Source organism: Ambystoma mexicanum, chromosome 13, assembly GCF_040938575.1.
Source record: "Ambystoma mexicanum isolate Mex_15411 chromosome 13, UKY_AmexF1_1, whole genome shotgun sequence".
NCBI lineage: Eukaryota > Metazoa > Chordata > Amphibia > Caudata > Ambystomatidae > Ambystoma > Ambystoma mexicanum.
Genome location: NC_090938.1, coordinates 43575769 through 43588510, shown reverse-complemented (window position 1 = coordinate 43588510; position 12742 = coordinate 43575769).

Below are 12742 nucleotides of genomic sequence, written 5' to 3'. Positions count from 1 at the left end.
GCCCCATAAATTCACTGCATGTTGCATCCACTTGTGCGCAGTCCTTGATACCCCATAAACACTCTGCAAGCTGTATCCCCTTGCGTGCAGTCCTTGCCCCATAAATGCTCTGCATGCTGCATCCCCTTGTGCGCAGTCCTTGCCCCATAAATGCTCTGCATGCTGCATCCCCTTGTGCGCAGTTCTTGCCGCATAAATACTCTGCATGTTGCATCCCCTTGTGCACAGTCCTTGCCCCTATAAACAATCTGCAAGCTGTATCCCCTTGCGCGCAGTCCTTGCCCCATAAATGCTCTGCATGTTGCATCCACTTGCATGCAGTCCTTGCCCCATAAATGCTCTGCATGTTGCATCCCCTTGCGCGCAGTCCTTGCCCCATAAATTATCTTCATGTTGCATCCCCTTGTGTGCAGTCCTTGCCCCAGAAATTATCTTCATGTTGTATCCCCTTGTGGGCAGTCCTTGCCCCAGAAACTATCGTCATGTTGCATCCTCTGTGTGCAGTTCTTGCCCCTATAAACACTCTGCAAGCTGTATCCCCTTGCGCGCAGTCCTTGTCCCATAAATGCTCTGCATGTTGCATCCACTTGTGCGCAGTCCTTGCCGCATAAATACTCTGCATGTTGCATCCCCTTGTGCACAGTCCTTACCCCTATAAACACTCTGCAAGCTGTATCCCCTTGCGCGCAGTCCTTGCCCCATAAATGCTCTGCATGTTGCATCCACTTGCATGCAGTCCTTGCCCCATAAATGCTCTGCATGTTGCATCCCCTTGCGCGCAGTCCTTGCCCCATAAATTATCTTCATGTTGCATCCCCTTGTGTGCAGTCCTTGCCCCAGAAATTATCTTCATGTTGTATCCCCTTGTGGGCAGTCCTTGCCCCAGAAACTATCGTCATGTTGCATCCCCTTGTGCGCAGTCGTTGCCCCATGAATTATCTTCATGTTGCATCCACTTGTGCACAGTCCTTGCCCCATAAATGATCTTCATGTTGCATCCCCTTGTGCGCAGTCCTTGCCCCTTTAAACACTCTGCATGCTACATCCACCTGTGCGCAGTTCTTGCCACATAAATACTCTGCATTTTGCACTCTGCATGCTGCATCCCCTTGTGTGCCACCGTTGCCCCCATAAATGCTCTGCATGTTGCATCCACTTGTGCATAGCCCATGTCCCTATAAACACTCTGCAAGCTGCATCCGCTTGTGCGCAGTCCTTGCCCACATAAACACTCTGCATGTTGCATCCCCTTGCGCGCAGTCCTTGCCGCATAAATACTCTGCATGCTGCATCCCCTTGTGTGCCGTCCTTGCCCCCATAAATGCTTTGCATATTGCATCCCCTTGTGCGCAGTCCTTGTCCCTATAAACACTCTGCATGCTGCATCACCTTTTGCGCAGTCCTTGCCCCATAAATGCTCTGCATGTTGCATCCAATTGTGCATAGCGCATGTCCCTATAAACACTCTGCATGCTGCATCCCCTTGTGCAGTCCTTGCCGCATAAATACTCTGCATGTTGCATCCCCTTGTGCACAGTCCTTTGCCCCATAAATACTCTCCATGCTGCATCCCCTTGTGTGCAGTCCTTGCCCACATAAACTCTGCATGCTGCATCCCCTTGTGTGCCGCCCTTGCCCCCATAAATGCTCTGCATGATGCATCCACTTGTGCATAGCCCATGACCCTATAAACACTCTGCATGCTGCATCCGCTTGTGCACAGTCCTTGCCCACATAAACACTCTGCATGTTGCATCCCCTTGCGCGCAGTCCTTGCCCCATAAATGATCTTGATGTTGCATCCCCTTGTGCGCAGTCCTTGTCCCTATAAACACTCTGCGTGCTGCATCCCCTTGTGCGTAGCCCTTGCCCACATAAACACTCTGCATGATGCATCCCCTTTGTTCGCAGTCCTTGCCCACATAAACACTCTGCATGTTGCATCCACTTGTGCGCAGTCCTTGCCGCATAAATACTCTGCATGTTGCATCAACTTGTGCGCAGTCCTTGCCCACATAAACACTCTGCATGCTGCATCCCCTTGTGTGCAGTCCTTGCCCCATGAATGCTCTGCATGTTGCATCCACTTGTGGGCAGTCCTTGCCGCATAAATACTCTGCATGTTGCATCCCCTTGTGCGCAGTCCTTGCCCCTGTAAACAATCTGCAAGCTTTAACCCCTCGCGCGCAGTCCTTGCCCCATAAATGATCTTCATGTTGCATCCACTTGTGCGCATGCCTTGCCCCCATAAACACTCTGCAAGCTGTATCCCCTTGCGTGCAGTCCTTGTCCCATAAATGCTCTGCATGCTGCATCCCCTTGTGCGTAGTCCTTGCCCCTATAAACACTCAGCATGTTGCATCCCCTTGCGTGCAGTCCTTGCCCCATAAATCATCTTCATGCTGCATCCCCTTGTGCGCAGTCCTTGCCCATATAAACACTCTGCAAGCTGTATCCCCTTGCGCGCAGTCCTTGCCCCATAAATTATCTTCATGTTGCATCCACTTGTGCGCAGTCCTTGCCCCATAAATGATCTTCATGTTGCATCCACTTGTGCGCAGTCCTTGTCCCTATAAACACTCTGCATGCTGCATCCCCTTGTGCGTAGCCCTTGCCCACATAAACACATACTCTGCATGCTGCATCCCTTTGTGCGCAGTCCTTGCCCCATAAATGTTCTGCATGTTGCATTTACTTGTGCGCAGTCCTTGCCGCATAAATACACTGCATGCTGCATCCCCTTGTGTGGTCCTTGCCGCATAAATACTCTGCATGTTGCATCCCCTTGTGTGCAGTCCTTGCCCCTGTAAACACTCTGCAAGCTGTATCCCCTTGCGCGCAGTCCTTGCCCCATAAATTATCTTCATGTTGCATCCACTTGTGCGCAGTCCTTGCCCCATAAATGATCTTCATGTTGCATCCACTTGTGCGCAGTCCTTGTCCCTATAAACACTCTGCGTGCAGCATCCCCTTGTGCGTAGCCCTTGCCCACATAAACACTCTGCATGATGCATCCCCTTGTGCGCAGTCCTTGCCAAAATAAACACTCTGCATGTTGCATCCACTTGTGCGCAGTCCTTGCCCTGTAAACAATCTGCAAGCTTTACCCCCTCGCGGCAGTCCTTGCCCCATAAATGATCTTCATGTTGCATCCACTTGTGCGCAGTTCTTTCTACATAAATATTCTGCATGTTGTATCCACTTGTGCGCAGTCCTTGCTGCATCAATACTCTGCATGTTGCATCCCCTAGTGCGCAGTCCTTGCCCCTATAAACACTCTGCAAGCTGTATCCCCTTGCGCGCAGTCCTTGCCCCATAAATTATCTTCATGTTGCATCCACTTGTGCGCAGTCCTTGCCGCATAAATACTCTGCATGTTGCATCCCCTGTGTTCAGTTCTTGCCCCTATAAACACTCTGCAAGCTGTATCCCCTTGCGCGCAGTCCTTGCCCCACAAATGCTCTGCATGTTGCATCCACTTGTGCGCAGTCCTTGCCCCCATAAACACTCTGCAAGCTGTATCCCCTTGCGTGCAGTCCTTGCCCCATAAATGCTCTGCATGCTGCATCCCCTTGTGCGCAGTCCTTGCCCACATAAACACTCTGCATGTTGCATCCCCTTGCACGCAGTCCTTGTCCCTATAAACACTCTGCATGCTGCATCACCTTTTGCGCAGTCCTTGCCCCATAAATGCTCTGCATGTTGCATCCAATTGTGCATAGCGCATGACCCTATAAACACTCTGCATGCTGCATCCCCTTGTGCAGTCCTTGCCGCATAAATACTCTGCATGTTGCATCCCCTTGTGCACAGTCCTTTGCCCCATAAATACTCTCCATGCTGCATCCCCTTGTGTGCAGTCCTTCCCCACATAAACTCTGCATGCTGCATCCCCTTGTGTGCCGCCCTTGCCCCCATAAATGCTCTGCATGATGCATCCACTTGTGCATAGCCCATGACCCTATAAACACTCTGCATGCTGCATCCGCTTGTGCACAGTCCTTGCCCACATAAACACTCTGCATGTTACATCCCCTTGCGCGCAGTCCTTGCCCCATAAATGATCTTGATGTTGCATCCCCTTGTGCGCAGTCCTTGTCCCTATAAACACTCTGCGTGCTGCATCCCCTTGTGCGTAGCCCTTGCCCACATAAACACTCTGCATGATGCATCCCCTTTGTTCGCAGTCCTTGCCCACATAAACACTCTGCATGTTGCATCCACTTGTGCGCAGTCCTTGCCGCATAAATACTCTGCATGTTGCATCAACTTGTGCGCAGTCCTTGCCCACATAAACACTCTGCATGCTGCATCCCCTTGTGTGCAGTCCTTGCCCCATGAATTCTCTGCATGTTGCATCCACTTGTGGGCAGTCCTTGCCGCATAAATACTCTGCATGTTGCATCCCCTTGTGCGCAGTCCTTGCCCCTGTAAACAATCTGCAAGCTTTAACCCCTCGCGCGCAGTCCTTGCCCCATAAATGATCTTCATGTTGCATCCACTTGTGCGCATGCCTTGCCCCCATAAACACTCTGCAAGCTGTATCCCCTTGCGTGCAGTCCTTGTCCCATAAATGCTCTGCATGCTGCATCCCCTTGTGCGTAGTCCTTGCCCCTATAAACACTCATCATGTTGCATCCCCTTGCGCGCAGTCCTTGCCCCATAAATCATCTTCATGCTGCATCCCCTTGTGCGCAGTCCTTGCCCATATAAACACTCTGCAAGCTGTATCCCCTTGCGCGCAGTCCTTGCCCCATAAATTATCTTCATGTTGCATCCACTTGTGCGCAGTCCTTGCCCACATAAACACATACTCTGCATGCTGCATCCCTTTGTGCGCAGTCCTTGCCCCATAAATGTTCTGCATGTTGCATTTACTTGTGCGCAGTCCTTGCCGCATAAATACACTGCATGCTGCATCCCCTTGTGTGGTCCTTGCCGCATAAATACTCTGCATGTTGCATCCCCTTGTGTGCAGTCCTTGCCCCTGTAAACACTCTGCAAGCTGCATCCCCTTGCGCGCAGTCCTTGCCCCATAAATTATCTTCATGTTGCATCCACTTGTGCGCAGTCCTTGCCCCATAAATGATCTTCATGTTGCATCCACTTGTGTGCAGTCCTTGTCCCTATAAACACTCTGCGTGCAGCATCCCCTTGTGCGTAGCCCTTGCCCACATAAACACTCTGCATGATGCATCCCCTTGTGCGCAGTCCTTGCCAAAATAAACACTCTGCATGTTGCATCCACTTGTGCGCAGTCCTTGCCCTGTAAACAATCTGCAAGCTTTACCCCCTCGCGGGCAGTCCTTGCCCCATAAATGATCTTCATGTTGCATCCACTTGTGCGCAGTTCTTTCTACATAAATATTCTGCATGTTGTATCCACTTGTGCGCAGTCCTTGCTGCATCAATACTCTGCATGTTGCATCCCCTAGTGCGCAGTCCTTGCCCCTATAAACACTCTGCAAGCTGTATCCCCTTGCGCGCAGTCCTTGCCCCATAAATTATCTTCATGTTGCATCCACTTGTGCGCAGTCCTTGCCGCATAAATACTCTGCATGTTGCATCCCCTGTGTGCAGTTCTTGCCCCTATAAACACTCTGCAAGCTGTATCCCCTTGCGCGCAGTCCTTGCCCCATAAATGCTCGGCATGTTGCATCCACTTGTGCGCAGTCCTTGCCCCCATAAACACTCTGCAAGCTGTATCCCCTTGCGTGCAGTCCTTGCCCCATAAATGCTCTGCATGCTGCATCCCCTTGTGCGCAGTCCTTGCCCCATAAATGCTCTGCATGCTGCATCCCCTTGTGCGCAGTTCTTGTCGCATAAATACTCTGCATGTTGCATCCCCTTGTGCACAGTCCTTGCCCCTATAAACACTCTGCAAGCTGTATCACCTTGCGCGCAGTCCTTGCCCCATAAATGCTCTGCATGTTGCATCCACTTGTGCGCAGTCCTTGCCGCATAAATACTCTGCATGTTGCATCCCCTTGTGCACAGTCCTTGCCCCTATAAACACTGTGCAAGCTGTATCCCCTTGCGCGCAGTCCTTGCCCCATAAATGCTCTGCATGTCGCATCCACTTGCGCGCAGTCCTTGCCCCATAAATGCTCTGCATGTTGCATCTCCTTGCGCGCAGTCCTTGCCCCATAAATTATCTTCATGTTGCATCCCCTTGTGTGCAGTCCTTGCCCCAGAAACTATCTTCATGTTGCATCCCCTTGTGGCAGTCCTTGCCCCAGAAACTATCGTCATGTTGCATCCCCTTGTGCGCAGTCCTTGCCCCATGAGTTATCTTCATGTTGCATCCACTTGTGCGCAGTCCTTGCCCCATAAATGATCTTCATGTTGCATCCCCTTGTGCGCAGTCCTTGCCCCTTTAAACACTCTGCATGCTGCATCCACCTGTGCGCAGTCCTTGCCACATAAATATTCTGCATGTTGCACTCTGCATGCTGCATCCCCTTGTGTGCCACTGTTGCCCCCATAAATGCTCTGCATGTTGCATCCAATTGTGCATAGCCCATGTCCCTATAAACACTCTGAATGCTGCATCCGCTTGTGCGCAGTCCTTGCCCACATAAACACTCTGCATGTTGCACCCACTTGTGCGCATTCCTTGCCCCCATAAACACTCTGCAAGCTGTATCCCCTTGCGTGCAGTCCTTGCCCCATAAATGCTCTGCATGTTGCATCCCCTTGCGCGCAGTCCTTGCCCACATAAACACTCTGCATGTTGCACCCACTTGTGCGCATTCCTTGCCCCCATAAACACTCTGCAAGCTGCATCCGCTCGTGCGCAGTCCTTGCCCACATAAACACTCTGCATGTTGCATCACCTTGCGTGCAGTCCTTGCCGCATAAATACTCTGCATGCTGCATCCCCTTGTGTGCCGTCCTTGCCCCCATAAATGCTCTGCATATTTCATCCCCTTGTGCGCAGTCCTTGTCCCTATAAACACTCTGCATGCTGCATCACCTTTTGCGCAGTCCTTGCCCCATAAATGCTCTGCATGTTGCATCCACTTGTGCATAGCGCATGTCCCTATAAACACTCTGCATGCTGCATCCCCTTGTGCAGTCCTTGCCGCATAAATACTCTGCATGTTGCATCCCCTTGTGCACAGTCCTTGCCCCCATAAATACTCTGCATGCTGCATCCCCTTGTGTGCAGTCCTTGCCCACATAAACTCTGCATGCTGCATCCCCTTGTGTGCCGCCCTTGCCGCCATAAATGCTCTGCATGATGCATCCACTTGTGCATAGCCCATGACCCTATAAACACTCTGCATGCTGCATCCGCTTGTGCGCAGTCCTTACCCACATAAACACTCTGCATGTTGCATCCCCTTGCGCGCAGTCCTTGCCCCATAAATGATCTTGATGTTGCATCCCCTTGTGCGCAGTCCTTGTCCCTATAAACACTCTGCGTGCTGCATCCCCTTGTGCGTAGCCCTTACCCACATAAACACTCTGCATGATGCATCCCCTTGTGCGCAGTCTTGCCCACATAAACACTCTGCATGTTGCATCCACTTGTGCGGAGTCCTTGCCGCATAAATACTCTGCATGTTGCATCAACTTGTGCGCAGTCCTTGCCCACATAAACACTCTGCATGCTGCATCCCCTTGTGTGCAGTCCTTGCATCATAAATGCTCTGCATGTTGCATCCACTTGTGGGTAGTCCTTGCCGCATAAATACTCTGCATGTTGCATCACCTTGTGCACAGTCCTTGCCCCTGTAAACAATCTGCAAGCTTTACCCCCTCACGTGCAGTACTTGCCCCATAAATGATCTTCATGTTGCATCCACTTGTGTGCATTCCTTGCCCCCATAAACACTCTGCAAGCTGTAGCCCCTTGCGTGCAGTCCTTGTCCCATAAATGCTCTGCATGCTGCATCCTCTTGTGCGTAGTCCTTGCCCCTATAAACACTCAGCATGTTGCATCCCCTTGCGCGCAGTCCTTGCCCCATAAATCATCTTCATGCTGCATCCCCTTGTGAGCAGTCCTTGCCCATATAAACACTCTGCAAGCTGTATCCCCTTGCGCGCAGTCCTTGCCCCATAAATTATCTTCATGTTGCATCCACTTGTGCGCAGTCCTTGCCCCTAAATGATCTTCATGTTGCATCCACTTGTGCACAGTCCTTGTCCCTATAAACACTCTGCATGCTGCATCCCCTTGTGCGTAGCCCTTGCCCACATAAACACACACTCTGCATGCTGCATCCCCTTGTGCGCAGTCCTTGCCCCATAAATGTTCTGCATGTTGCATTTACTTGTGCGAAGTCCTTGCCGCATAAATACTCTGCATGCTGCATCCCCTTGTGTGGTCCTTGCCGCATAAATACTCTTCATGTTGCATCCCCTTGTGTGCAGTCGTTGCCCCTGTAAACACTCTGCAAGCTGTATCCCCTTGCGCGCAGTCCTTGCCCCATAAATTATCTTCATGTTGCATCCACTTGTGCGCAGTCCTTGCCCCATAAATGATCTTCATGTTGCATCCACTTGTGCGCAGTCCTTGTCCCTATAAACACTCTGCGTGCTGCATCCCCTTGTGCGTAGCCCTTGCCCACATAAACACTCTGCATGATGCATCCCCTTGTGCGCAGTCCTTGCCAACATAAACACTCTGCATGTTGCATCCCCTTGTGCGCAGTCCTTGCCGCATAAATACTCTGCATGTTGCATCCCTTTGTGCGCAGTCCTTGCCACATAAATACTCTGCATGTTGCATCCCCTTTTGCGCAGTCCTTGCCTACATAAACACTCTGCATGCTGCATCCCCTTGTGCGCAGTCCTTGCCCCATAAATGCTCTACATGTTGTATCCACTTGTGGGCAGTCCTTGCCGCATAAATACTCTGCATGTTGCATCCCCTTGTGCGCAGTCCTTGCCCCTGTAAACAATCTGCAAGCTTTACCCCCTCGCGCGCAGTCCTTGCCCCATAAATGATCTTCATGTTGCATCCACTTGTGCGCATTCCTTGCCCCCATAAACACTCTGCAAGCCGTATCCCCTTGCGTGCAGTCCTTGTCCCATAAATGCTCTGCATGCTGCATCCCCTTGTGCGTAGTCCTTGCCCCATAAATTATCTTCATGTTGCATCCACTTGTGCGCAGTCCTTGCCCCATAAATGATCTTCATGTTGCATCCACTTGTGCGCAGTCCTTGTCCCTATAAACACTCTGCATGCTGCATCCCCTTGTGCGTAGCCCTTGCCCACATAAACACACACTCTGCATGTTGCATCCCCTTGTGCGCAGTCCTTGCCCCATAAATGTTCTGCATGTTGCATTTACTTGTGCACAGTCCTTGCCGCATAAATACTCTGCATGTTGCATCCCCTTGTGTGGTCCTTGCCGCATAAATACTCTGCATGTTGCATCCCCTTGTGCGCAGTCCTTACCCCTGTAAACACTCTGCAAGCTTTATCCCCTTGCGCGCAGTCCTTGCCCCATAAATTATCTTCATGTTGCATCCACTTGTCCGCAGTCCTTGCCCCATAAATTATCTTCATGTTGCATCCACTTGTGCGCAGTCCTTGGCCCTATAAACACTCTGCATGCTGCATCCCCTTGTGCGTAGCCCTTGCCCACATAAACACACACTCTGCATGCTGCATTCCCTTGTGCGCAGTCCTTGCCCCATAAATGTTCTGCATGTTGCATTTACTTGTGCGCAGTCCTTGCCGCATAAATACTCTGCATGTTGCATCCCCTTGTGCAGAGTCCTTGCCGCATAAATACTCTGCATGTTGCAACCCCTTGTGGGCAGTCCTTGCCCCTGTAAACAATCTGCAAGCTTTATCCCCTTGCGCGCAGTCCTTGCCCCATAAATGATCTTCATGTTGCACCCTTGTGCGCATTCCTTGCCCCCATAAACATTCTGCAATCTGTATCCCCTTGTGTGCAGTCCTTGCCCCATAAATGCTCTGCATGCTGCATCCCCTTTTGCGCAGCTCTTGCTGCATAAATTCTCTGCATGTTGCATCCACTTGTGCGCAGTCCTTGCCGCATAAATACTCTGCATGTTGCATCCCTTTGTGCGCAGTCCTTGCCGCATAAATACTCTGCATGTTGCATCCCCTTGTGCGCAGTCCTTGCCCACATAAACACTCTGCATGCTGCATCCCCTTGCACGCAGTCCTTGAACCATAAATCATCTTCATGCTGCATCCCCTTGTGCGCAGTCCTTGCCCATATAAACACTCTGCAAGCTGTATCTCCTTGCGCGCAGTCCTTGCCCCTTAAATTATCTTCATGTTGCATCCACTTGTGCGCAGTCCTTGCCCCATAAATGATCTTCATGTTGCATCCACTTGTGCGCAGTCCTTGTCCCTATAAACACTCTGCATGCTGCATCCCCTTGTGCGCAGTCCTTGCCCCGTAAATGTTCTGCATGTTGCATTTACTTGTGCGCAGTCCTTGCTGCATAAATACTCTGCATGTTGCATCCCCTTGTGTGGTCCTTGCCGCATAAATACTCTGCATGTTGCATCCCCTTGTGCGCAGTCCTTGCCCCTGTAAACACTCTGCAAGCTGTATCCCCTTGCGCGCAGTCCTTGCCCCATAAATGTTCTGCATGTTGCATTTACTTGTGCGCAGTCCTTGCTGCATAAATACTCTGCATGTTGCATCCCCTTGTGTGGTCCTTGCCGCATAAATACTCTGCATGTTGCATCCCCTTGTGCGCAGTCCTTGCCCCTGTAAACACTCTGCAAGCTGTATCCCCTTGCGCGCAGTCCTTGCCCCATAAATTATCTTCATGTTGCATCCACTTGTGTGCAGTCCTTGCCCCATAAATGATCTTCATGTTGCATCCACTTGTGGGCAGTCCTTGTCCCTATAAACACTCTGTGTGCTGCATCCCCTTGTGCGTAGCCCTTGCCCACATAAACACTCTGCATGATGCATCCCCTTGTGCACAGTCCTTGCCCACATAAACACTCTGCATGTTGCATCCACATGTGCGCAGTCCTTGCAGCATAAATACTCTGCATGTTGCATCCCTTTGTGCGCAGTCCTTGCCGCATAAATACTCTGCATGTTGCATCCCCTTGTGCGCAGTCCTTGCCCACATAAACACTCTGCATGTTGCATCCACATGTGCGCAGTCCTTGCCGCATAAATACTCTGCTTGTTGCATCCCTTTGTGCGCAGTCCTTGCCGCATAAATACTCTGCATGCTGCATCCCCTTGTGCGCAGTCCTTGCCCCATAAATGTTCTGCATGTTGCATTTACTTGTGCGCAGTCCTTGCCGCATAAATACTCTGCATGTTGCATCCCCTTGTGCGCAGTCCTTGCCCCTGTAAACAATCTGCAAGCTTTATCCCCTTGCGCGCAGTCCTTGCACCATAAATGATCTTCATGTTGCACCCTTGTGCGCATTCCTTGCCCCATAAATGCTCTGCATGCTGCATCCCCTTTTGCGCAGTTCTTGCTGAATAAATACTCTGCATGTTGCATCGACTTGTGTGCAGTCCTTGCCGCATCAATACTCTGAATGTTGCATCCCCTTGTGCGCAGTCCTTGCCCATATAAACACTCTGTAAGCTGTATCCCCTTGTGCGCAGTCCTTGCCCCATAAATTATCTTCATGTTGCATCCACTTGTGCGCAGTTCTTGCTGAATAAATACTCTGCATGTTGCATCGACTTGTGTGCAGTCCTTGCCGCATCAATACTCTGAATGTTGCATCCCCTTGTGCGCAGTCCTTGCCCATATAAACACTCTGTAAGCTGTATCCCCTTGTGTGCAGTCCTTGCCGCATAAATACTCTACATGTTACATCCCGTGTGCAGTTTTTGCCCCATAAATATTCTGCAAGATGTATCCCCTTGCACGCAGTCCTTGCCCCATAAATGCTCTGCATGTTGCATCCACTTGTGCACAGTCCTTGCTGCATAAATACTCTGCATGTTGCATCCCCTTGTGCGCAGTCCTTGCCCCTATAAATACTCTGCAAGCTGTATCCACTTGCGCGCAGTCCTTGCCCCATAAATTATCTCCATGTTGCATCCCCTTGTGTGCCGTCCTTGCCCCCATAAATCATCTTCATGCTGTATCCCCTTGCGCGCAGTCCTTGCCCCATTAATTATCTTCATGTTGCATCCACTTGTGCGCAGTCCTTGCCCCATAAATGATCTTCATGTTGCATCCACTTGTGCACAGTCCTTGTCCCTATAAACACTCTGCATGCTGCATCCCCTTGTGCGTAGCCCTTGCCCCATAAATGTTCTGCATGTTGCATTTACTTGTGCGCAGTCCTTGCCGCATAAATACTCTGCATGTTGCATCCCCTTGTGCGCAGTCCTTGCCCCTGTAAACAATCTGCAAGCTTTTTCCCCTTGCGCGCAGTCCTTGCCCCATAAATGATCTTCATGTTGCACCCTTGTGCGCATTCCTTGCCCCATAAATGCTCTGCATGCTGCATCCCCTTTTGCGCAGTTCTTGCTGAATAAATACTCTGCATGTTGCATCGACTTGTGTGCAGTCCTTGCCGCATAAATACTCTGAATGTTGCATCCCCTTGTGCGCAGTCCTTGCCCATATAAACACTCTGTAAGCTGTATCCCCTTGTGCGCAGTCCTTGCCCCATAAATTATCTTCATGTTGCATCCACTTGTGCGCAGTTCTTGCTGAATAAATACTCTGCATGTTGCATCGACTTGTGTGCAGTCCTTGCCGCATCAATACTCTGAATGTTGCATCCCCTTGTGCGCAGTCCTTGCCGCATAAA